The following is a 27,224-nucleotide window of genomic DNA, read 5'->3' as shown; positions in this document are numbered from 1 at the left end:
GAATATTTTTATTCTTCCGAGAGGGTATAATGTTTGGAACTATTGCCCTAAGCCACACATTGTAAACTCACCTAAATAGCTTAACTGCTTTGTTTACTTTAAAAAAAATGTCACAGTAGTAGTTGATAGCATCCTTTATCATAAAATGCTAAAATCACACCCCCCCTCAACTAGTGTGAGGGAGTTATTTATCCTAAAAGATATTGCCCACAATAGCTTCTGAGTATTCCTGTGAATGAGTGTTCCTTTATAAACTTTAGCAAAATAATCCATTGAATTCATTATTTTTCAGCTTTTTTTTTTGCAACTTTCTTTTTGCAACTTTCTTCACAACAAACTTTTTCTCCAAACTTTCAGTGAGTGACCCCTCAACTCTATCCATTCTCTGCTGCAATTTAAAATAGTACTAAGGACTTTAAAAATATGTCAGCTAAGATAACAGTCAAAACTCAGATGTCTTTTAAATGCTTTTCTAATGCAAGTTCAGATGCTGTGGATAATTCTTTAGCTAACTATGGATGAAGAGGGGTTGATTACAGTTCCTTAATGTGGAGTGTGATGTTTACACATAGTCTTTATTAATTGCAAGATAGATTATGTTAGTATTCCAAGCTATGATAATATGAATTTCAAAGGGAAATATACATCCAGATATCATTTATTTTAAATAGGCTGTATTCAGTTTTTATTTTTAAAAGTTGGAAAAATACACATTACTTAAGGTATATGTATCCATTTAAATGTTTTTAAACTTAGAAACATCTGTTTTATTGAGGAAGTAAACTAGTATTGTAAGATATGGTCAATATTTTAAATAATTTAACTTCATTTTACCTATATAGAAAAAACAACATGTTGAAGATGAAAACATTTTCAAAATCAATTGCTCCTCTGCCTAAAGTAAAGAAAGCTTATATACGCAATCCACAGAATTTAGTGTTTTGCATTTGAATAGACAAATTTACTATTTTTCAAGTAATTTCTTTAACTACCTAACACACGCTAGATTTTCACCACTCCACACCACACCCAGCTGTCCTTATCCACCCTCCCCCTTTTGGAAAATATACCACTGTAATCTGCAACTTCTTGTGGAAACAAACACACATCAAAAAACAAAACAAGGTATTAGTTTCCACCCAGTTAGAAGATACTTACACAGTTTTAAGTTAATGGTAAAGATTTCCTACAGAGTGCTGATAATATTATATGAATACATGCAACTAATTCAATATTAAGAACATGTTAACAAGGGGAAAAGGCATTTCACCTCATAAATAAGTCTGCATAAACAGTATTACATTTTTATATAAATTGCATTTATTACTTTAAGATTTATTTCTCTGTACTGACCTGGGGGTGAAGAGAGGGGTTGAAGAAGATGGTAACAAACACAATCTTCCAACTATTTATTCATACAGTGATTAATCTACTTTAGGTAAAGTGGAGTCTTTCTGTCTTTTCCCTTGACTTGTCCCTCCCTCAGCCCCTTTATTCCATTTCCTCAAACTGCTTTTCTTTCTACTTCCTATGAGTTCCACCCAGGTCTAGAAAATAGCTTTAAGTTGAAATTAGGACCCCACTCTTGTTGTTATATAAAAAGTGGGGCTGGGGATTAGGGCATGGTAATTATAAATTATAAGATGACAATGTTAATTATAAGATAACATATAGATTCAGGCCTCCTTTTCCAACCCTGTGTTATTGTCATGCAAAGTAATAGAACTTGAACATATTACACTGGTTATACGGGAGATAAACAAGTCTTATGTTCTTCGCCATTAATCATTTATCCACACTCAAGGACATTCTCAAGGAACTCTGAATTACTTCACCCTTCACTTTGTAGTTACTTTGCTTTGTGACTATCTGTTCCTTTCCCACCATCTCAATCCACCCTCCTCCAATCTCTAACTCTTACCTGTGTCTCCTTTTTCTGAATTTTCAAAGATAGCCACTAGTAGTAAACAGGTAAAGGAATTCCTTTTAGAAAGGCATGAGCATCTAGACAAGATATGTTACATTGTATAAGAAACATAAGTACTATCTAGGAAGTTGGCACTGTCAAGATTAAAAGAAGAAATTCAGACTGAAAAAGAACCTACGTCAAGTTAATGTCTCTATTTATACATCAAGTTGATTCTGAGGACCACGTTTTCACTTGGAGGAAGAAATAAATATCATGCACAAAACTATACTTCAGTCTCTTGAATGCTATTAAAATATGGTATTTAATAAAGTAGTCTTCAGCTATAAAACGGAAGCATTGGCAGCATTTGGTGTTCTGGTTAAACTTTCTAAATCCTCAGAGAAAGAACCCAGATAAAGGTTTGACTAATTTACTATCAGCAATACGTATGTGGTCCAAGAACTGGACCGCCGGCAAATACAGAGGAGTGGCTTGTTCTAATTTTATATACAGATGCTCATTTTGAGTCACCATATACCTCAAAGTAAAGGACCTTAGCTCTGTTCAGTACCTTTTTTTCCTAACAGGATGCTTATCCTCTACTTTTCTAACATGAAATGAAAGCTAATTCAAACCGTGCAGCTTTATTTGAAAGCATTTCTGAATTCATTCTTACCCTAAAAATAAACAAGAGAACTGCAATATGCATATATTAAAAGAGAGAAAGACATAAAATTGCTTAATATCTAATACAGAATAGCGGAACATAAATCGAAAAAGGCATGCGGGCAAGTAATGGATGTACATTCATCCCTTTCACTCAGATCAAAGAGAGGGAGCTCTCAATGACTCATACATACCGGACAGAGTTTAATGTTATAAAGAAACGTGCCATAGATGCGGCAGTGATGGCAAGGAAAATGAGTCTTTCGGAAGCAGAAAGATTTAAGAGGAAAGAAGATCATGCCATATCGCAAACTCTGATACTACAGTTCCAACCCTCCCACGTTGCTCTTTCCATCTCTTTTTGCTTCTTGCATTTCCCTTCGCCGCCTGTGTTAAGTGTGTACCTCCCCGCACAACTTACCTTGAAACGGGACTCCATTGAGCTCTTGAGAGTGACACAAGCTTCTAGCCAATCGTATCAAGCATGATCGCCCGGGCGGCCTCAATGGAAGCATCTAGACCAATCAGGGTCCTGGGGAGATGAGCAAGTTACGTTGTGGCGCCACTCGGCGTATACTTCCGCGCGTGCTGCTCGGGATAGGAGCCTGGCAGAGCAGCTGCACACACGGCAGTGCGGAGGCAGAGAAGGGGTTGGTGATACGGTGCTATAAATCTGTGGTCCAGTCCACCTCCCTTTTAAGACGTCCTCCCCCCTTATTTCTGTTCTCAGTTAGAGATGCAGCAGCTTACTCCTGTAGCGACCTACTAAAAAGCAACAAGGAGAAAGACATCGTCTTTTTGAAAAAACGTTCTTTCGTCTCTTTTCTTTGTTCCTTCGTTTGTTTTTCTTGCCTCTTTTTGTTTAGTTGAACGGCAATAGGATAGTCTCTTCGTCTTTTTAAACTCTCTTTTTTTAAGTTTCCCCTCCCCTTTCATATTTTTTTTTTTTCGCCATTTCTTTTAGCGTTGGACTTTGGGGTCGAAAGCATTTCTTTTTATTTGCTTCTTTTAAGCCGAGCACAGTTTAGGTTTCGTGCTGTCTTAAGAGAACTATCCAGCAGCTTCTTGCTCATCCTTATTGGGAGAACTGCACCGTTACTTTAAAAACACACATACACAAAAACCTTAAGGGAGAAAGGTAAGTTTCGGTTTGGTTTCTTTAATCATTAGTTGCAGCGATGCGCTGGCAAACCCAGAAAACCTGTAAGTGAGCGGAATACAGAATGTGAAGTTAATTAAGCACATGTTTGTCTCATTTCAAAGGTACTGCTCTGCTTTTTAATTCTAGAGAGCTAGACTAAGACGACGCATGCTTGACGTACTGAATTTTCTCAAATATCAATGGCAGAAACTTAAGTGGTAAATGTGGCTAGAGTAGAGCAGGGGTACAATGGGAGTCTAGGTATTGAGTGAGCTACGGGATTGAGGTTGGAAGTTCATTTCGTGGGAAGAGAGAGATAACTTGGGCTTTGGGGGATGCATGCCTCTACTTTAGCACAGCAGCTAAGGGACTGGAGAGGCTTTAATACCTTTGAGGGGAATCAGAAGCCTGGACTTGCAGATTAGACCAGCGAAAACCCCACACTTAATTGCATTAACCAGATAACATGTGCTGGGGAGATGGGATTGCCAGATGGAATTTAGATGCTACACCAGGCTGCTAGTTGTAGTTGACTGAAAAAGTACATGCCGCCTGAGGGCTAGGGCTGGGGTTAGGGTGGGTAGACGCTGTCAAAAACTCATCATTGCTAGGTGTGCGGGCTCTAAATCATGGGCGCCAATTACCGTGATTCTTTTTTAAAAGAAGGTGGCCAATTTAGGGCTGAATTCTTAAGTCTGCACCGGATATGAGATTCCCTTTGTTCAGAAAAGCGTAAATAAGATCCTCGGAGCTGTGTCTGTGGAGTGGCGGCTGCCTGGGAGCCTTGCGGTGCGGGGCGCTGGGAAGTGGATTCCAAGCTCTGTCCTTGGTCCTACGCGGCTGACTTTGCCTTCGGCGCGAGGGGGAAACCCCTTCGCAGTCGCGAAGATTCACAGCCACCCCAGGAGCCAACTCCGCTATGTTGCCCTCACCCCTTTTCTTACCGCCCCCCCCCCCCCCCGCTATTGTTAAACTGACGCCAGGAGAAAGATGGTTGGGGGTGAGACGCTGGGCAGACCCATGCTTCATTTTAACTTTTGTGATTTCTCAGGGTTTGGGAGAAACCAGCTGGCTTTCTACTGCGGAAAAAGAGAAATTAGGGTAGATGTGGGAAAGGGGGGAGAGTGTACATTGGGCGGAGAGGACCGAGAGGGTGATGGTGGCGGTGAAGGAGGTGCTGCCTTTGCCTAAGAGAAGTTTAAATTATTGGCACGAGGGGGTGTGGGTGAGTGTGCGTGAGAGCGCCGGTGTGGTGCTTCAGATGGAGAGAATGGGGGAAAAGGTATAAAACCCGCCGGGGTTGTTAATTTCTCCCCGCTGTCCACCCCACCCACCCTCCCGGGTCTAAAAGCCAACTTGCGGCCAGCCTCCAGACTCGACTCTGCCATCTCCGGGGCGGTGGGGTCTGGGGATAGCAAGGTGGCAGTGCCCTGCACGGAAGCTCCGCGGCGAATAGGACGTCGCGTGGCCATTGTTGCTTAATTTATGCCCAGCACGTTGCTACGTACCCACCTATTTCACGTCTGTAAAGAATTAATATGAGAGCTATACAACTGTGGCAAATTGGAGGTTGGATACATTCCCCGTTTGCCATTTTCAAGTACCGGTTAGCGAAACTGATGTCGAGACTGGGTATTTTCTCTTGTAATTGCCAGCTGCAGATCTGGCTTTATTGTGGCCTGAGAGAAACAGTCAACCATTTAGTATTTACTCTTAACACTGCTGGGATGGGATGAATGTCTCTTACTTTCTCCCCGAAATGCACGGGTTCTTTCCCCGCCCCCACTCACTACAAACACTCATGTTGGTTAAGATTCTACACCTTTAGCCCATCCCCACACCCCCGCCCCCTCTCCATCTTCCGGATGTTGGGAATAGAGAGATGGAGATGGGTTATTTCTTAGGCCTACACTGCAACTTATAAAATTCAAGCTTAAAGTGGAGGTGTGGGGGGAGAGTACAGAGTAGATAATAGTAACCGAATAAATTATTTTCCTAATTAAAAAAATAAGTTCCTAAAGGTCAGGAAAAAAGTGTGCATGTTTTAGGGGTGATAGAGTAGAAAAGCTGTTTGGGCCTGTAAGACTTCTTTCGTAAAATGGCTTCTTAAGTGGGACATCTGAAAGGTTTGTCAGAATCTGGACAAATAAGTGTGCAAAACCAGAAAATTTTGATTTTTAAAAGTCACTTTTTGGAGGATTTAAAAAAGTAACTGCCTCTCCGTTTTTATTGTCAATCCCTAAGTCTGTCTGTCTTACACCAATCACTCCTGGGTTGTTCTTCTCTTTTTTAACCAAGTGCTTAGGCACCTCATTTTAATCTGTTCTGGAGTTCTCCACGAAAAACGCAACGTTTGCAGGTCGAAGTGGATTGGAAGACTTAGGGAACTCTGTAGAGAGGTCTCCCATAACTTCAAAAAGTCAGCTTCAGGGAGTAGGGCGTAGGGCATTCTAAGAGTTTTAGGCTTGGACTGGCAAATGTGGTAGGCCCATTTTTGCCTAACGTTTGGAACTAGGCATTTTTTAGCAACCCGCCTGCTTGGGATAGGAATATTATAATTAACTGTTTAGAGGGAGGTCAAAGAGGCGCAGGCGCTTTGAGCTCTTTTCCCAGTAACCCCGTGCAAAGTCAATTAAGGTCATTTAATTGCTAATCGGATTTGGGGTGACAACAGAAATGCTGATATAGAATCAATTAGCTATTTCTGGTGTCCCTAGTCTGGGTCCCCCAAATTGAGGGGTGGATTGTCTCCATTTCGATTATGGTTAAACGCCTTACCTTACTACTCCTGATTTGAATCCGCCCAAGAGGGCAATTTTGTCTCCTCCACCCCCGCCCGGGGCTAAAGGAGTCCTTTTTCCATCCCCCCCCTCCACCCTCCCCGCCCCGCCCCGCCCCGCCCGTCGCGTGGGGGCGGGGAGCGCTGGGCGCCCTTAGCGGACCTTGCTGCATCAAACCCGCATCATGCCCTTGAAGCTGTAACCTCGGTCACGTTCTTGCGGCGACTCAGTCGCCCACTGCTCAGTTCCTTTCTCTTAACTCCTGAGATTTCAGGTAGGTATGACAGGTGATATTTTAAGTGTAGTTTTTAAGGGGGAAGGGTTAAAATAGAAGCCTTCGCAATGAAAACAACCACAACAACACGACAGGTGCTCTCATAATTAAGCGGCAGAGCAGGTGTAAAAACGTGCTACCACCGCGTGGCTCGGGGTCGGTTTTGACTCCCAGTCGCGGGGCTGAGTCTGAGGACAGGCACAGGTTTTTCTAGGAGAAAGGCGATTGAGCTGGGCGTGGGGGCGGGCCAAGGCTAAGCAGCGATGTGACGCCCCCTCGGTGAAGAGTTGGCCGTTTGGGGGCTAACGTGGGGGGCGTTGGAAGGATGCAGAGAACGGCAGGCTCTTGTATAGTCGAGTGCAGGATTTCCTACTTTGCGTTTGAAGCAGAGTATAGCACCCCGCACAGGTACTCGGGCTTATTTGAATGTCAGATTCCATCTAGAGAGGCAGAGTGGGGTAGCCGGGGCTAAGCCTTTAGTTTTCCGCCAAGGGACAGGACCCTTGGGCTGTGAAGTAGGGGAAAAAAGAACCTTTTGACTCCGCTTGCAATATATGTGTATGTATGTATGTGTACATATTTGATGCACATATATCTCAAAGTAACCCCCGCGCGAGTCGCTCTGGCTCCCAGTTAGCGCCTGAAACCTCGGGGTTTGCAAACTTGCACCTGGAATCTACCGCTTCTGGGCGCGCGACGCTCTTCTCCGCTCTGCCAGGGAACCTGGTCCCAGAGCTTGTTCGGAATCCGAACAAGGGAGGGACGAGCGGAGCGGCCGCAGCCGGGCGTCCTCTCGCAGGCACCTACCCACGGGCGGCGGGGCAGGGCACGCGCCGGCGGCGGCAGTGGCGGCGCCGCTAACTCGCCGCCGGCCCCGCCTCCTGGCGCTCTTCCAAGCAAGCCCCTCCTCTTCGCCCCGCTACAAACGGCGGGACCGCGGCGCCTGGGCGTCACTGAGGCAGCTGCCGGCCGGGTGAGGAGGCCGGTCGCCGGCGCGACGCGGGTAGGGCGGGGGTTTCACCGGGTTCCAGTCCGCCTTCCCGCCTCCGCCAGGACTGGGGACGCCGCCGCCGCCGCCGTCACCGCCTCTCCGCGGAGCCCGCCCGGAGCGACTCCTCCGCGGCTGTGCTGACGGCTGGCGGCGCGAGCCGTAGTAGCTGCAGCTCGGAGTCGTAGCAGGCAAGTGCGGGGGGTGTGGGAGTGGGGGCGGGGAAGGCGGGCACGCGGCGCCTGGCCTCGGGTCTGTTTTGGACGCCGAAGCTAAGGGCTGTGCGCGGCGCCGAGCGGAGTCCGGCCTCCGCTAGGTGGGAGCCCTAGACCGGCCTCGGGCGGGAACGCCGGTGGGGGTGGCGGAGGTTGTGCACGCGAAGTTCCTAGAGCTCGGCCCCTTGCGGCGGGAGTAGAGGGAATTGGGCTCCTCGGGAGGTGGCACCGCCCCTCCTGTGGGCACAAGCTGGTTGGGGGCGGCGGGAGCCGAGCGGGGCCAGTCGCACCAGGCAGCGTGCTCAGGCCTGGACGTGCCCGGGTACGGCCGCGTGTAGCTCCGGGAGAGCTGCGCCGAGACGCAGGTGAGTGCTTTGGAGGGAAAGTGGGGGAAGGGGGCTTTTCTAGAAAAAGGGCAGGATTCCTGTGGCGGACTGGCAACCCCGCCTGTGGGAGGCTGTGTGCACTAGGTTCTCCAGTCGGATGGTGTCTGGTGGCGTGCCCACTTGGTACGGCGCTTCCTCGCGCGTGGTCCTTGGAGCGTCTGGAGACTTGGAGCGGCCACGCAGTGTGCGGAGGTGGCATGGGACTGGAGGCGGCCAGGGCAGAGCAAAGAGGATCCCCCGGGCCGCTCGCTCCCTTGCGCGGTATTAGGTGAGGCCCGGCGCAGCCGCGCGAGGTCGCCGCTCACGGTGGCATCCTGGGTTTGAGCGCGGGCAGTGCGCTGGGCGGGAATCGCCAGGTGGGCCGGGCAGCCGGGCGAGGTGGACTCGGGGCTTTGGCTCGCTCTCTCGTAGGTTGCGGCAGTTGCGCCTCCAGCTCGGCGGGGAGGGCCGGCCACTTGCGGCCCCCGTGCACGGACAAGTGTGCGTGCACTGGTGCGACTGGTGGTCTCGTGGGGACCAACTTCCGTTCCCCAGCAGGTGCTCCTCCAGTGGTCTTGACAATGACCAGCAGGCAGTCTTTCCACAGCGTTGCCTTAAAAGCCTACTTGTTATCCTGGAGGACCGGGGCGCAAAACCTTGTCTCTAGATGTGAGCTATGAGCACAGAGTTGTAGCTGTCCAGATGGCCATTTAAAATAGTGTGCATTTAAAAAGATCATCTTTATGATAAAAATTTCATCTCCTGTCTTCTCTCTACATTTTCTGAGAATGTGAGAAAGGAGGACTTGTTCCCGAATATCTATTCTCTTTCATTCCCTCCCCAAAGAATGGTGCTTAGCAATGCTACGTGAATATATTTCCCATCAAGGACAAAGAGTTTTTTGAAACTTAATTTTTTGGTGGACCTACCCATAATTCTGTCTTAATTAAAATATATCTCAGTCCCAAACTTACGACAAATAAGTCCATTCTAAACCACTCGAATACCAGTTGGGGTGTAGTTTCCCCATCTCTTTAAAAAATCAGTTTGAATTACTGGCTAGTTGCTCTTGAAGAGAATCTTCTCAAGAACCGTTTCCCCAGAGTCCTTAGAATTTTTCATTTGTGCTAAGCACGCTTTCTTGTGGAAGCTGACCTGGAGTCTCCATTTTGGTGAGCGTGCAGGAAAGCTTTCCTGGATCTACTTTTTCTCATCCAAACCTTTGGGTCTAGAAATGGTGACTGTTTTCCTTGGATGGACTGGGACATTACTGCATTTATTTTTGGGTTATTCCTTATGAGAGATTTGTAGGAGTGGTGATTTTAATACTGCTCAGGTGAAGTGTGTGTGCATACTTAGAGAAAGTTCCTTTGGAAATGGGGAAGGAAAGGGAAAACAGGGCAAGAAGAAAATGTGTCTGAAAAGTAATGGTTGGGGTGGGGTAGGAAAAATTAAATTATGAAGAAAAACATTACATGCAATTTGATGTGATTCCTCTACCCTTTTTTTTTCCTTTCTTTTTCCTTTTTGAGAGAATGTATTTGTGTGATCAAACTGGGCCCTTATTGCCCATTTGGGTAACTTGGTGCTGCCACCTTTCGGGGAATGAGGTTTTTTTTTTTTAACCCTTCAAAGACAGCCAGAGGCTGTCATTTAAGGCCCCCCATTTTATCTGTCTGTAGGTGTTTGCTTCACTGTACAGTGTTTGCTCTTAGGAATCAGGTCAGCTCTTTTAAAATGTACATACACTCTATTACTGAATTTTTGTTTTAGGGTATGCTCCTGGAATAGCATAGGTACTCACAAATTGGTAAGTGTGGCCAGGCCTGTTATTTACTACTAAACCTTATTTTCTAGGCTAAGAATGGATGGGTTGTTAAGAGTTCCTTTTTTGGTTTTCGTTTGTTTCTTGGGGGGTTGAACAGGGTTGCTTGGTTCTGGTTAATGCTTCTTCGTAGGAGAAGTAAGGTCCTTCCCCTCCTGGGTTTTACACTTTTAGTTATGACCTCTCTCCTGGTGTGACATGGAACAGCAGTGCTCTAAGTGACATTTCTACTATCCCATTTCTTAATCCACCCTTTTGGACCTTTATATACAGACAGATGTTTCTGGTTGAATCCTTGTTACCACTTCCGGCCATTCCAGCCTTCTAAATGCTTTTCTGGTTGGCATTATAATTTTTAAAAAATACTGCTTTCTATCCCTTCCCCCCCACCTTCTCTCTTTTATTCTAAAAGCAAGTCACAAGTTTTCTTTAAGGATACAGCAGAGCCATCCTGAATACCCTGACTTCTAAACTGGGATCAACCTTTGATGGGGGGAATTTTTTTTTTTTAAACCTGGTGTACTTTTCAGACCTTAGCAGTGGCACGTTATTCTTCATGTTCTTTTTTTCCCAAAGGACTGGATATTCCAAAATAGCATCTTATTAAGACTGACTTTATGGGGCGCCTGGGTGGCTCAGTGGGTTAAGCTGCTGCCTTCGGCTCAGGTCATGATCTCAGAGTCCTGGGATCGAGCCCCGCATCGAGCTCTCTGCTCAGCAGGGAGCCTGCTTCCTCCTCTCTGCCTGCCTCTCTGCCTGCTTGTGATCTCTCTGTCAAATAAATAAATAAAATCTTTAAAAAAAAAAAAAAAAGACTGACTTTACAGTTTACCTTTCTGAAAGATTGGTCCGCATGGTAGGGTCAGTTCTTTTGCTCTCATTCAAAGTCTTACTAAAGGTACCATAACATGTTATTTTACTACCTTTGTGACCAATACTGTTTATTTGGAAATAAGGAGGCTAGAGGTCCGTGTTACTTAGCTTGGTCAGGTTATTTATTTATTTTTTTCATGGCATTTCAGGAGGCTGTATAGGTGAGGTGGTATGGGGCTGGGTCGTATGCCACCCCGTGGAAAACCAACCCGTAGCCGTCTAATCCAGCTCTTTCTTATTCTTTGGATATTCAACTGGACAGGCCAGTCATCACAGTAAGCTGCCACATTTGAGGTTCGGTTTTGTTTTTAAGCGTGAATACTTGGTTGGAAGCTGAACTGCTTTATGGGCGTGTAACCTCTGCCGTCTTAACTGCGCCCCCTTGAAATTCTTAAATTTTTGAACAAGGGGACCCTCTCTTTCCTTTTGCCCTGGGATCCACAGATTACATAGCTTATCCTGGTTAGAGTCTTAATCATTTGATAATATTTTTAGCTGCCAATAATGCTTCTTAATGCTAATATATTACAGAACTCTTTGAAGGTCTTATGCACTGGTCATGCCACACCCAACTCTTGAATTACCTCTATAGAGGACATCATACACACAGAATGTTCACTTGGTTTGGCCAGTTTCATTTTATAGATCTGTGGAAGTCTTCACTGGTTCTGGTTACTCACAGAACCCACATGTTGTGTACTTTAATGCCAAACTCATTGTTTTTTATGTTTCTAATTTGGGAAGAACATTTAAGTTCTATTTGATTTTAGAGACTAATTGGTTTGCAATCTTAGTTGATTTTTCTTCTTGATTTTAAGTGATATAAATCTGCTAAGCAGAAATAGAAGGTGCTTAAGCTTGGAAGGCAGTAAATTGTTTTAAGGCTTTGTGTATTAAAAAATACACATTTTATTATGGTTTAACTAGCATTGGTAACTTTTGGAATCTGAACTAAAAATAGGAATTAATATAGTAAAATCCTGCGGTGGTTTTATGGAATATGTAGGAAATTTTTCACTAGCAAGAAATAAGCAGATTTGGCTTTCAGCATGCATGATGCCTATCATAATTTTAGTAAGATCACAGGAGAATTTTTTTTTTAAAAGGTTTTATTTATTTATTTGATAGATAGAGATCACAAGCAGGCAGAGAGGCAGGCAGAGAGAGAGGAGGAAGCAGGCTCCCTGCCAAGCAGAGAGCCCGATGCGGGGCTCGATCCCAGGACCTGGGATCAAGACCTGATCCAAAGGCAGAGGCTTTAACCCACTGAGCCACCCAGGCACCCTACAGGAGAATATTTTTTAAGAGAATATAGCTTGATATGTCTCTAGCCTTGTATTTTGTATAAAGCAAAAGGTGACTCTTCTGTAACACGCAGAAGGTGCATTCCTATACACATCTTCCCCCTTCCCCTTTAATACCAGTGCTACTTGTCCAGAGGTTGGGCTACATTAAAATGTTTACTTGTAGGGGTGTCTGGGTAGGGCTCAGATGTTAAGCAGCTGCCTTTGGCTCAGGTCGTGATCCCAGGGTCCTCGGATCGAGCCCAGAGTTGGGCTCCTTGCTCAGCCGGGAGTCTACTTCTCCCTCTCTCTGCTCTCTCACTATCCCTCTCTCTGTCAAATAAATAAAATCTTTTAAAAAAAAATCTACTTCTGGTAAAGGTATTATTTTCTCGGAGTTATGGGTTAGGTTTTGAAGGCATCAATTTCATTGATACTCTTAAGTGTATATTTCCCCTTTGAGAGTTGCTGAATAGTTTGGAGTGATGACATACGGGTTTTCCTTGTAATAAATCTTCATACAGAGAAGGATGATTGCTTTGGGAAGGAGTGGGATAGGTAAAATAACTAAGGTCCTCGGAATATATGGCAGGAGATTCAAACTAAACCGATTTGGAGGTTGCCTTAAAAATTGCAAGTAACTTTTTTTCTTTTTTTAAACTTGCACGTTTGTAGTACTTGTGTGTTGTTTCCATATCTGATTTCCACTCTCTTGGTTTGACTGAAAATGTATGGCAAGTAAGGTTTGACAGGCAAGAACCCCATTCCTACTTTTAGAGATTTATTTGGAAAATGAGAGTTTTTCTTTATTAAGCTTATTTATTATGAGACAGTAAAATGATAGTTTTTGTTTTGATTTAACATGTTGAAGGTTTTGCTTTAGATAAGTTTTGAACTCCTGAGTTGAGTATCTGTATATTTTTTCCTAGTCTAATCTAATGGTAATAGATTCATACCAGCCTTTTCCCTTGCTTTAAAAGGAGTCAGTCTCATAAAAAAGAAATTTACATTCTACATGACTAGCTTTTCTTTTGCTACAGAATTTTTGTTCTCGTAGGCTGTTCATTACTGGAGATGATTTTAGCAATTTTAGTGGCTGTATTAATAGAAAGCCATAAAAATCCATATTTTCATAAATATCAAACGGATTATCCTTTTAGGATAGGTTTTTTATTTCATTTTGCTTTTAGTTAGCAGTGGTCAAACTCACTTCAAGCTTTATTAGACATTTTCTTGACTAGTTTTATTTCTTCGAGAGAAGAGGGATGCTTAACTCTCCTGTATCTTTGCTACGGAATTCCTGTAAAATTGACATTTCTTGTTAGTATTGAGTTTTGAAGAAAGCTGTGAGCCCTCTCTACCTAGAGAAATGTACATACACCGAAATTGCCATACAGTTTTTACCATCTAGCCCTCAGGATTCAAGAGGCTTAAAATAAGGTTTCCATTTGGGAAATAGGACCTCGAGTATTAGAGTTGTCCTCTATTCTGGTGAGGGCTGTGGGAAGCTCTTCCGCTCAGTGCTCGTCAGCTGTGGCCTTAGCAATGTGGGCTCTTCATCGAAGGCAAATTCTAAGCTTCCTTGTCTCTGCATAGTTTGTTTTAAAATCCATTCTGATTTTGTAAACAAATATTACACATGTAAGGTCTTGTGGTGAGTACAGTGCTGCCAGTTTAGCTACCGAGTTGTCTTGCCTCAGTAGGTTTTGTCACTTAAGTTGAAATTCTTAATTTAGCAGAGCCAGGTGGAATATGCTATAGGCTGGAAGCCTGAAGTTTCCGTTGTCTGGTCTAGGGCTCCATTACTCATGTCCTTGGTTTCTTAACCTTTTTGAGTATAAAAGGTTACCCTCCACATCTCAAGGACGAGGTGATGATGAGCCTACTGAAGTATGAGATTTTTTGGCAGTAGATTGACAATGTTTACTGAATTGGAAAGGTGGTAATCAGTGGTTCCCACTGATTAGTTTTATATATTTGGTCTTCAGTGTGTTATTATTAACCATAATTTTAAGTGATTCTTTATAATGTATCATATAATGCATATTTCTGCCATGCAGAAAGAAGATCCCCATACTGCGGGGAGGTTTTGAGAGAATTGTCTTTGAGCATTTCGTTATGGAAATAGGTATAAATATATCTATGATGATGGGATTTGGAAGGGAAGTTTAAAATGCATTTTTTTTTCTGGAAAATATAAATAATGTTAAAAAATTACATGTGAAATTACGAGAATTTAGCCAGCTAACATTCCAGGAATATAAATGTCTCAATTTAAATATCCCATCTTTTTTTCAATGAGAAATCAGATTTTTAAATTTAAGCATTTAAATTAAAATAATCAGTCCGTATTTTTCTGATTTGAATTTTGTTTAATCTCTTATCAAGGGATCTATTCCTCTACATCACAAGATGGAGTTTACATAGAAACACATTTTTCCCCGCCTGTTTCAATACCCTCTTAACCACCCTAAGTGAAAAGTCATTGATGGATGCCCTGTCAAGTAAGTTATTGGAAATTGTTCACTTGTTCAGTTTTTAAAGGATGGTTAACACTTTTTTATTCTTTGGGCATCGTGTGTGTATCAGAAGTACATGAGGTATTTCTCAAAGCAAATAAATCACCGCGTATTTGAAAATAAATTCAGTGAATTGGGTAAGGTTAGGAAAATATTCCTTGAACTGACTGTGCTTGATCTTGAGTTTACTCTGAGCTTACTTTTGAAAGTCCGTTTTTAAAAATCTCCCTGATGCCGCTTCTCTGCTGGAGGCCCCTCTGGTGATGTGAGGATCCCCCACCATTACTGCAGAGCTTGCTGGGCTGTTCTACGTATACAGAGTTTATTATAGAGTGAGCAAGTTTTTATAACCTATTCACAGGTAAGGTCTGTTTCCCAGTGAGTTTACTCAACGTTGCTTTCTTTCCCAGAGGTGCTACTTACTGGTTGCTGGCTTATTTTGTTTAAAACCCCTGGGGCCCTTTGTGGCCCATGGCTGTGAATGACTCATGGACTTTTCCCAAATACTAGTCATCAGTGCTTTTGACTTTCATCATTCCTCACCATTGTCTCTGCAAGGAACCTGATCTACCCAAAGCCTTCCTTCCTCTCTTCTCTTTGGCATGTCTGTGTAGCCCTCTGTCCCCTAGTCACCTGTCTATGCTTTTGAGCCCTATGGTAGTTCTAACTCTAGCCTGGCAATTCTGGGTCAGGAGCAGACTAGTCACTTGTCTCTTTATTGTTTTCCTTTGGCTTGTACCTTTCCATTGGCTCTTAAGCATTTTATTACAGTTTACTCATTGAAGAATAACTTCTGTGACCAAGTGAATTGATGCTATTAGAGGACAAAAAGGAGAAATGGGTATCCATGGACAGAGTTTCTTCCATCTGTCCCAAATGATGCCGGAGGTTGCATATGGTATGTATTTGTTTCATTTGGCCTAAACCATACCCTCCCCTCCCAAATAATTTTTTTGAAAGCAAGCAAGCATGTGTGTATGGTAGGGGCAGAGGGATAGGAGAGAATCTCCAGCTGACTCTGCGATGAGCATAGAGCCTGACATGGGTCTGATCCCACAACCCTGAGATCACGACCCCCGCCAAAACCAAGTCAGATGACCAAATGACTTAGCCACCCAGGTGCCACTGGCCTAAAACACATTTTTTTTTTTTTTTTTTTAAGTAGTAAACACCATGTGTTGGAAAGGATATGGAGAAGGGGGAACCCTCCTACACTGTTGGTGGGAATGCAAGTTGGTGCAGCCACTTTGGAAAACAGTGTGGAGATTCCTTAAGAAATTAAATATAGAGCTACCCTATGACCCTGCAATTGCACTACTGGGTATTTACCCCAAAGATACAGATGTAGTGAAAAGAAGGGCCATCTGTACCCCAGTGTTTGTAGCAGCAATGGCCACAGTCGCCAAACTAGAAAGAACCCAGATGCCCTTCAACAGATGAATGGATAAAGAAGATGTGGTCTTCTATGGAGTATTATGCCTCCATCAGAAAGGACGAATACCTAACTTTTGTATCAACATGGACGGGACTGGATGAGATTATGCTGAGTGAAATAAGTCAAGCAGAGAGAGTCAATTATCATAGGTTTTCGCTTATTTGTGGAGCATAAGAAATAACACGGAGGACACAGGGAGATGGAGAGGAGAAGTGAGTTGGGGGAAATTGGAGGGGGAGACGAACCATGAGAGACTGTGGACTCTAAGAAACAAACTGAAGATTTTGGAGGGGAGGGGTGTGGGGGTTGGGTGACCCTGGTGGTGGGTATTATGGAGGGCACGTATTGCATGGAGCACTGGGTGTGGTGCATAAACAATTCTGGGACACTGAAAAGAAATAAAAAATAAATGAAAATTTAAAAAAGGAGTTAAGTGTTGATTTAGGTGCTGGGAAGTATCATATAAAGATCTAGAACCATATTTAATGTCTCTTGAAAAGTTGGTAGGGTGGAGCAACACAGAGCCAATATTTGTCAACTGCATCCTTTATATGGAGTATGATTTGTTTCACTTGAGATTAAATTCCTGCCTGGCCTTTTTGGATATTTGAGCTATGACTTTGTGACAGTTCCTAAGGCTATGGAAACTAAAAATTTTCTCAGATATAAAGACAAAGGCAGGAGTGCTTAAGATTTCATGTTCTTTTGATTGTGCTTGTAAATATTTGAATTATGTTAGACCACTCTGTATAAATTTTAGATTTTGTAGTCTCCTTTACCTCATTTGGAGAAGTCTCCTTTAATCTCTGATCTAAAGAGATTTTCTCCTTCTTTTAGAAGATATACTTATAGTGGTTTATCTTACCCTTTCCCCCTCTTCCCGGGATTTTAGACCTGCCCCTACTGGGAGTGGGAATTTCTTCCCACTGGTCATCTGCTTGTATTCATTCACATGCTTTGTGGTCAGCAGAAGTTGCTTGGGTGCTGTGAAAACTAATAGGATCTTATGAACTGTTTAAAAGAGGCCTGTGGCCCACCTGCTAACTGCATTGCTGATGGTGTCAGTTTAGAAAAGACATTTTTCCTTTAGATTGCTGTAAAAAAAAAAAAAAAAGCTGATATGAGAGGTTACCAGGTGTGAGGTTTATGTATGTTGTTTGTCTCTCCTCTTCCTCCTGTTATTTTTTTTTTTTTTTCAGCCTGCAGCCTTTTCTGCGCTTCTCTAGAAACAGCAGGACAGCTTCAGCAAAGGTTTCTCCCATGTGTGCAGTAGAGCAAGCTGACGCACCAGCAGAAGTAGAAAGAGGTTCCACATAATCATGTTTGGATCAGTGCTGTAATTTAATTTTTTTTAACTTTTTTTTTTTTTAAGCTTTTATTTCCTCATTTGACAGACAGAGTGAGAGAGAGCACAAGGCGGGGCAGTGGGGAGAGAGAGGGAGCAGACTCCCTGCTGAGCAGGGAGCCTGGTGTGGAACTCCATCCCAGGACCCTGGAATCATGACTTGAGTTGAAGGCAGACGCCTAACCATCTGAGCCACCCAGGAGCCTCTAAATTTTTTTTTTTTTTTTTTAACAATAAGGAAGTTGGATATTCTTAATCTGCTCCTGAGCATAATAGCACAATTTGAATAGCAGAGAGCAACTTTGGTGTGTGTTAATGTCTAGTGAGATGAATGCAGATGAGTAAGTAGGTAGAAAATGTCAGTGTAGAGCCTTCCTTTTGGTGACTTGACACACTTATATTTCTAGTTAACTTTTTTTTAAGAAGATTTTATTTATTTGACAGAGAGAGACACAGTGAGAGAGGGAACACAAGCAGGGGGAGTGGGAGACGGGGAAGGATGCTCTTTGCCTGGCAGAGAGCCCAGTGCGGGGCTCGATACCAGGATGGAATCATAACCTGAGCTGAAGGCAGATGCTTAATGACTGAGCCACCCAGGTGCCCCTCTAGTTTAACTTTTTGTTCAGACTGGCAAACAGATATGAAGATCTGTTTGATCAACCTGGCACTGATGTAGTGTGTGAGGACGGAACAATGCCGGTAAAGCCCTGTTCTCCTGGCAGCCACTTGAGGTAGGCCAGTCATAATGAGGAATTAGAATATGGCCCTCTATTGAACATCTTAGCAAAACCTTTCTGAATAGTAATAGGAGTGTAATGCTGGCAGTTTAAAAGTTGGTGCAGTCTCCAGCCCACCCACTTTTTTTCCCTCTATAATTGGGATGTGAGTAAAAGTATATGCTAATTTAAAAAACCTGATTCTGGATTAACTATGTATATAGTTCTGAAAAAATTATAGGTGTATTCTGAACTTTTTAAAAACATGTCCTTTTTTTTTTTTTTTTTTTTAAGATTTTATGTTTGGTGGGAGAGTGTGCATGCACACCAGCAAGTGAGTGAGCATGGGCAGGGGGAGGGGCAAAGGAAGAGGGAGGAGCAGATTCCCCCCTGAGAACTGAGCGCAATTGGGGTTCAATCCCAGGAACCTGGAATCATGACCTGAGCTGAAGACAGATGCTTAATCGACTGAGCCACCTGGCAACCCTCTGAACTTGTTTCTGAGAGGCACTTAAAAAGAACTCTTGGTACCAAGGCTACCAGTCCTCTTCCTTGATTATATGATTCTTTTAGATGAATATGTTACTTATTTTAATGTACCCTGGATCATCTGGTTGATGGGCTTCTAGGGTGTCTTCATTGTTGGTTTGGTTGAGGAATTGAGAATTGAAAAAAGAGTTTTATCTCCCTAAAGGTTGAAAATCATTGTGATGGAGCTACTTCTGTACCTTAAGAAAGGCTTTGTTATAGGTGGGCTGTGATTAACTTGGCATATAGATCTTATCCAAATTCATTTAAAGTTTTTTTTTTTTTTAGTTAAAGGATTTTAAAAAGTTTTCAAGTTTTTTGTATTGGGACTGTGCTCAGAAGCCAGGAAGATTGTATAGTGTTTATTAGTTTGTCACACATTATTACTAAGTGCTGGATACTGAGAGAGCTCTAGAGAAGGTTTATAAAGCATCCTTGTTCTCATATTTGGTCTATTTGCTTAAGGAGATGAGATAGAAAACAATTTAAAAGATTGCCTCCCCTCCCCCACCCTGCAGTTTAAAAGTGTTTGAGGGACTGAGAAAAGGGACCCATCTCTGTAGTCTGGGCTTTAGGGATATGGCCAAGTTGCTGCTTATTGCTTTGGGGACAGGAATTGTGTAGCTTTTCTTGGTCTGTTTTGTTTGTATATTTATTTACTTAGTTTTGGGGTCTCCCTCTTCGCACTTCTTCCCATGTCAGTTTTGTTTCTTTTGATTCTCTTTTGTGGTATGAGTATTTCCTGGTTTGCCAGGAGTCCAGTCACTGGTGAAGAATGTTTATGCACGGCAGAACCTGCCAAGTTTTAAGTTGTGACTGGACAGAGATGCTGCTGTGACTGTCTTAATTCTGCTGTTGTCCCAGAGGAACAATCCCAGACAATTTGGCAGTGTGTTGGGCGGGGGCACCAAAGAGTTGGCTACCTTTCGTTGCTGACAGACCTATTAGGACAGAAAAACAGTAATTGAAGGTGGTGCACCACCCAAAATGATGGAACCAGGAGATGAGAGCATTTCCTCCAGTAATAGTGATGGTGCCCAACATATCTGTTCTTCCAGAACCTTACCACGGCTCCCTGGGGATATTCAGTTTATTTATTATTTTTAAAAATTTTTAAAAAGATTATTTATTTATTTGACAGAGATCACAAGTAGAGAGATAGGCAGAGACAGAGGAGGAAGCAGCATCCCTGCTGAGCAGAGAGCCCGATGCAGGACTTGATCCCAGAACCCTGGGATCATGACCTGAGCTGAAGGCAGAGGCTTTAACTCACTGAGCCACCCAGGTGCCCCGGATATTCAGTTTATAGATAAGGAAAAGGAGACTCAGAAGTTAGGTGGTTTGCCTAGGGATTCCACCTCCCCAGTGGGGAAGTAGGACCTAGGTCTGTGACTCTTAGTTCAGTACCTTTTCCATGAACTCCCAAAATGTTTTTTTCTACCTTTCGGAGTTTTGCTGGTTGTAGTTTAAGATGCCCGTGGCCAGAGAGTCAGATCCAAGAGGTAGCTCAGCGACTGTTTCTCATCTCTAAGTTTTTTTGTGTTTAGTTCCTCAGTGGTAGAGCTGTTATTACCGTTTTTTTGTTTTAAAAGCTTCATTCTGGTCCCTGTAGCACTTGCAGTAAAATGCTTACTACTTGTTTCCTCAGAGCTAGGATTCTGACCTTGCATTATTTCAGGTCCATGGCTAGGTGACTTTTGGAAGGATTCCATCACAGGCTGCTGTCTTCCTGATGCCAGCTGGCAGTCTTGACTTAGAGGATTACTTTTTGGAGGCATATGAAGTATGGATTGGTATTTTCTATAAGCAAGGGAATGAAGACACTGTCTCCAGCTTATTTTTGGATTTTGCTAAAATCAGGAAAAAAGATTGAAATACTGTATGTTCTATTCCCAGTGAAAGTGACATTCATTTAACCCCGGCTCACTGTAGTAGAGAATTTATAGGGGCTATTCCTTAAACTTGTTAAGTTTCTGAAACTAGTATTTTCCAAATCTGGTGGGCTTTTCAAAACACCACTATTTTTGTTCTCAGAAAAACAGTTGCAGGCCAGGTGTTCAATAGGATGTATGATGTCCAAACCTAAATCAAGAAAATATCCACCCATTAAAGATTGTTCTTGATTCTCCTTGTTTCTCCAATTTAACTGTCAGAAAAATTGGCTGGAGGGAGGATGGGGAAGAGTATATGTTCAAGATAATTCTGGTTGTCTTCCCAAGAAAAGGGATTTTTTTTTAAAATTTTTTTTATTTTTTTTAGTTTTACTTTATCTCTTTCATTATGTGTTACTTGTTTGTAGTAGGAACTTAGGAAACATTTGTTTAATTCACTTGAATTCAAAGTTTGGAATAGAGAAGATAATTTACAATAGAAGTAACTTACTGTCGGGAGCCTGCTCCCTCCTCTCTCTCCGCCTGCCTCTCTCTCTACTTGTGATCTCTCTCTGTCAAATAAATAAATAAAATCTTAAAAAAAAAAAAAAAGAAGTAACTTACTGTCATTTGAGAAAATTTTATTTGAATCTCCAGGTAAGCCACAAATAATAGGTGATCTTATTAAAATTTTAATTACTACAGGAAAATACTAGTAAAAACTTGCTTTAACAAAAGCCGTATTTCTTCAAGTCTTAGATGTAAAATTTTTTATGTTGTTTTTGAGTCTCATATGTCTGCTTAATGTAGTGATTATTTCTCTCAAAGCTGTGAGGTTAGTGGTACATCTTTCTACGATGTCTTAGAATTGAGAAGCTGAAGTAAGCTCCACGTGAACATGTTCTTTGGTGTCTTATTCCCTGTGTGTATTTTACTCCTTGTAGATTATAAGTATCTGTTCTGTGAAGCTGGTGTAGGCTTAAAACAATAAAATAATCAAATTGTCTCTACAAGCAGGTGTCTCTGGTAGAAAATTGGCTTAATAGGCAGTAGACACAGCAAAGAGTAGAAAGTGCAGTCCTGCCAAGGATGTTCTTTACTGTTGTAATTTACAACATCACAAGATGAAACAAACTAGGACAGGTCTTGAGAATTCAAAGCCGAATAGCTTTTTCACATCATTTTAACTTATAGGACACTACAGTCTTAACCTATGACTTTGATGAATATGTACCACTTCTTTTATTTTATTTTATTTTTTTGTTTTTCTCTTAAGTTGGCCTAGACTACCAAAGATTTTGACTAAAATGTTTTCTGTAGTTGCCCAGTTCTCTAAGAAATTCAGAAACATATAGAGATCCAGGGACTTGTTGTCAAGTCTTGGGTGTCCTATTTTATTTGTTTTCCCTAAGGAGTTTTGAGGCGATTTTCTCCATAGGAGTTTTTCATCATCCTTTCTTTCTCTTCTCCATTCTCCACAATTGTTTCCTGTGCTACTGTCTTAAATGAAGCAAATTTGGTGATGGCTTATTAAATAGCCCATGAATATTTGAGAATGTTCACTATATATTTTTTGGCAAAATCTAGTTTTTATTAGTGGCTTTTTTTTTTTTTTTTTAAGATTTTAATTATTTATTTGAAGGACAGAGATCACATGTAGGCAGAGGCCGGCAGAGAGAGAGAGAGAGGAGGAAGCAGGCTCTCCACTGAGCAGAGAGCCCGATGTGGGGCTCGATCCCAGGACCTTGAGATCATTACCTGAGCTGAAGGCAGAGGCTTTAACCCACTGAGCCACCAAGGTGCCCCTATTAGTGGCTTCTTAAGTCTTGAAACTTTTCTCTAGACCTGCACTTTTATAGAGTTTACATTTTTGTAATTGTATTTTGCCTAGCCTCCTGATCTTAAAGGTATTTTGCTGTTTTCAGTTGCTTACCCATTCACTTTTTTGAATGTTGATCAACCTTTTCTACCCTACAGTAGTTTAAAAACAATTATTTTTCCAGCCTTCATATATGAATATGTATTGGTTTCTATGGAAAAGTTCATTTATTTAGCGTTTGTATACATACTGTTCATCACCCACTCTTACATATTGAGGTATGGTGGTGAAGATGATATAGTCCTTGCTGACATGACACTTAGCGTTTATTCAAGGGGACACATGTTAAAGTTCTAGAAGTTATTGTTTGTAACTCTGATTTGTTCTATGAAGGAAAAGTCTCTGGGGGCTCCTAACTTGGTGCGAAGCGGTCAGGGAAGTTCATTTTTCATTTTATCTTTCCTCCTGTCTACCCTCTCCTTGTGTTACACAAAGGTAGGGTTCTTAGTTCTTAATTTTATAGGCATTAGTATATTAGAAAAGGTTTTTAAAGTTGAATCCTCTTTTCCCTGATAGATTCATGGTGAACTTTGGATCCTGAATCTGAACCCTTCTGCCTCACTTGTATTCCACTATAGATCTGGCAATTTTTTTTTTTTTTAACAGCTGAGAAACAAATTTTAATGTTCTCTTTAGAACAATAATAATTAGGCAGCTTTCACACCAAAAACTATGCCAGGAATGCCAGCTCCAGCAGTGAGGTCTGCATCATCTCCATCCTTTATTCTCTTCACTCATGGCTTTGAAAAAAATGCTCTCTGATTTTTGAAGTATAATTTATCAGGTTTTTTTTTTTTTTATTTTTTGTGGTGTTTTTCCAGTATATTGATTGAGGTGGTAAAAACTAGAGAAGAATGTCTCTTAAGCTTTTTGCTTGCCTTAAGGTACTATACCAATTCAAAATTCTAGCTTGTCATTGATTTGTTCAGTTAGTTTATGAATAAACTTTTATAGAATCCTTCTCTGCCAGATCTTGAACCTCCCCCCCAGTTCTTCATAATACTGTGCTCCTCCCTGTATTCATTTATATTTAAACAAGAAACAAATACCATAATAATTTGGAATTGTCTTTAAAACATTTGTTGGGGTGACAGAGGCTTAGGCAGTTGTCTTTAAGGTTTTTACAAAGAAATTTATTGAAAAACACTTTTGGAAATGACCCGAGTGGCTTTTGGGCAGTCCCTTAATCCTAAAGGGCTCTGTATATTTGTAAGAGATTGGTAGAGTCTGGGAGATTTCTCTAAATCCTCACAAAAAGACAAGGAAGGAAAAAGAGAAAATGAAGAGGAAGTAGATTGTCCATGTGTCTCAGTTTCCTCATCCACACACAGATGATCAGAACAGTACAGTGAATTTATGACAAGTATTATAAAATAGTATCTTACATGCTTATTACCCTTATAAGAATATATTTTTAACTCCTTAGTCCTCAGAGGTGGACTCTGATGGCTAAAACAACTGTTTCTGCTTTACTATTATGTGTTTTTTTTGGAAGGCAATTGAAACTTTGAATCCCTGGTAGTTGGTATCTTAAAGAATTCAGTGATTTGGCTCCTACAACTTTTTTTCTTGTTGAATCTTATTTTATCAAAGCTTTTAGATTGTTGTCCCTTCTGTAGAACGAAGCTGTTGAAAATACACAGTAGCCTCCATTCTTGACTGAGGGAACTTGGGAGAGAAGTAAAACTAGTTTTAGTTTGGGAGAGGAGAATTCAGATACTTTTTCTGGCATTATTCCGAGAGAGTTAAGGGAAGGGGTTTGGGGTGAGAACTCCCCCACTACCTGGTCTGTTCTTTTAAAGATTTTTTTTTTTTTTTTTTTTTTTTTTGACAGAAATCACAAGTAAGCAGAGAGGCAGGCAGAGAGAGAGGAGGAAGCAGGCTCCCTGCTGAGCAGAAAGCCCGATGTGGGGCTCGAACCCAGGACCTGGGATCATGACCTGAGCCGAAGGCAGCGGCCTAACCCACTGAGCCACCCAGGCGCCCCTACCTGGTCTATTCTTAATGGCTCCTTCAATTAGTTTACACACACACACACACACACACACACACACACACACCCAAGTTCCAAGTTTGTACTTTTGGGATACTTCTTAAATGTTTTCAAATACATTGGCAGTTCCTTGATGTCAGTGATCCTGTCTTGCAGCTGTGTTCCTTGGCTGTAGTAGGTCCTATTTTATTAATATCAAAATTAAAATTATGGAATTACACATGCTCAAGGTAAACACTGTATATGAGATTGTGTGTGTGTGTTTTAAAGATTTTATTAGAGAGAGAGAGAGAGAGATAGCAAGAGAAGGAACACAAGCAGGCTTCCCACTGATCAGGGCGCCCAATGCTGGGGCTCGATTGCAGGACCCTGGGATCATGACCTGAGCTGAAGACAAATGCTCAATGACTGAGCCACCCAGGTGCCCTGTGTGTGTGTGTTTTAATGGTATACTCTGCCTAGGTACCCTGACTTCTGTGAAGGTGCCATGTATAATATAAATACTTTACCACCTGGAATTAATAAAAATTTTTAATGTTTAAACTGAGTGTTTTGATGTTTTTAAGTGAATATTATATATTACTATATAATAGCAATTAAGAGCTAGATAATAGATAATTATTATTTTAAGGTGACTTCTGTATTAACAGTGCTGTTCCTCTTCATCCATCCCCAGGATTAATTAAGATTTCACTGTATCTATTTTCAGTCTCCTAGCTGGTGACTTTAACAATTTCTTTGGACCACACAGGGAAAGGTCTGGGGTGATGCTCTTTAACCATTCTGGGTAGGTGGAGATTGTGCCTTCCACATGTATTTATGACCTGTCTTATACAGCTTCAAAGTATGCTATATTAAAAAGCTATCACTGCTTCAGGACTGGACTGAGAGGCTGTGTTTGCCAGGATTAAGGAGGGCAGGCCCTAGGGATGACTGCTGGGCCAATCATTTAATAGTGTGAAACTTCCTCTGGCTCTTGGAAGAGTGGCTGCTTTCTGCTCAGCACTGAGTCTTTCTGGAAGCAGACGTAGAAGTGGAGTGTAAGGTGGATGCTCTCATGGTGGAAGGCTAACGACACAGGAAGGGTTATTGCCCTGGATACTCCTGTGGTACACCCTGGCCCCCACTCACAGGCACACCAGCCCCAGGGTACTGCAGCAGCTCCATCTGGTATGCTTTGACATAGAACTGTTTGTTCTAAAGCAACTCATTTTAAAGCTGCATTATGTTAAATAGGCCGCCCTTCCTTGAAGGCCTTGGTGTGTGTTGGCAGTTTATCAGCAGTGGGGTTATGAACCTGTCACTTCTTGCTAATGAAGGCTTTTATTTAGCTTAGCAAATCCTATCTTCTGTTATCATCCATTTTTTTCAGATGGTAAACTTGAAAGGCATGTTTGTGGCTTTTTTATTAATTAGTAGCCATCAGGTTGCTTTGGTCCTTGCTGTGATAGCCATTTTGCTATGTTTCTTCTATTGAGACGCCCTTGCCCTAAACTAGGAAACCCTCAAATGATTAGAGTAATCCTTTTTTTGTTTGTTTGTTGTTTTTGGAATGGTTTTTTCTTTCCTCTCAGGTAGCCATTTCCTCCAGTTTCCATTTCAGTTCCATTTTTAAATTCCTAGCAGGGGTTTCATCAGAGCTTTCCTAGGGCGCAGCAGTTAGACTTCCCAGCACTTGTTTGTTTAGTTCTGGGCAGCACAAGAGAAGAAGGATTTTGTCTTGGTATTTAATGTGTATTTCTTATATATAGCAAATTCAAGGGCACCAGAGAATGTTAGAGCTAGAGGGGCCCTTACGCATCATACCAACCCATACCCTGATTTTGTACAGTTGGGGCTAATGCTTAAGGTGTGTTGCTTAATATCTTAGGAATAGTTGACAGTGGTTGGAGGCTCTGGACCCATGGCTGATTCTTGGCTTTTCTTTCCTTCTCCCAATCCCTTTTCCTCTACATTGCTGCATTTTTTTGGTTTCATTTTTAAAATGCAGGCGATGCCTTAGAGGGATTACAAATTGATAAGTTTTTAGAGGGCTTTTGGGCAGCAATTAGTATAATTAACAATGCAAATAGACTGTGAGCCAGCAATTGCTATCTTTAAATTTATATTTTTGCTCTCTTGTATAAGTTATTTGTTGCAAGCATTGTTTGAAATCACAAAACCCTGGAATGTTTATCAGTAGGGAATTGGTTAAATTAAAACAATTGGTTAATTAAATAACAGGTCTCTGTTACAGTCATCTATAAAGAAAGAATTCTCTGTGTGCCGATATTTAAGTATAACAAGCAAGGTGCAAAGAAAGGTCTATCACTGTGTATGTATTAGGGTATTTGCTTTCCTCATCTGTATTGGTATACATTTGTCTTCATTTTGATAGTGTTCAGAGTGCTAATGATACTCTTAATCTCTGGGGTGTGGGTTGGAAGAATTAAAGACTTCTATCTTTCATTTTATATGGTTTAGCAGTTATGATCTTTTTGCATCAGCCATATATTTTTTAATTTGGAAAAAATATTATTGACACATAATTACTAATTCAAGAGATAACCCCCCTTGTATTTTTCAGAGCACTTTAATAAATTTTTAACATCTGCTTCTAAACTGTTCAGTAGTGTTTGG

The 27,224-nt window shown here is 41.9% G+C and overlaps 1 protein-coding gene across 20 annotated transcripts in view; it reads left to right on the top strand.

The window, feature by feature from the left end:
* The window catches only part of ELAVL2 (ELAV like RNA binding protein 2), a 286,534-nt gene that overhangs the window by 22,462 nt on the left and 236,848 nt on the right, over positions 1-27,224 (top strand). For 6 of the 20 annotated variants that reach the window (XR_007122204.1, XR_007122201.1, XR_007122206.1 and 3 more), the window contains exon 1: positions 7,714-7,949. The exons of 1 other annotated variant lie outside the window; for it this stretch is intronic. The gene's annotated coding sequence lies outside the window, so the exon portion shown is untranslated. Of the gene's footprint in view, positions 1-3,190; positions 3,714-7,713; positions 7,950-8,117; positions 8,339-27,224 lie in introns of those variants that run through there. 13 more of the 20 variants (XR_007122207.1, XM_047699249.1, XM_047699244.1 and 10 more) reach the window with 7 other exon arrangements.

The sequence above is a fragment of the Lutra lutra genome, chromosome 13, assembly GCF_902655055.1.
Source record: "Lutra lutra chromosome 13, mLutLut1.2, whole genome shotgun sequence".
Classification (NCBI taxonomy): domain Eukaryota; kingdom Metazoa; phylum Chordata; class Mammalia; order Carnivora; family Mustelidae; genus Lutra; species Lutra lutra.
The sequence above is the reverse complement of the archived record's forward strand: the minus strand, read 5'-3'. Positions and strand labels throughout refer to the sequence as shown.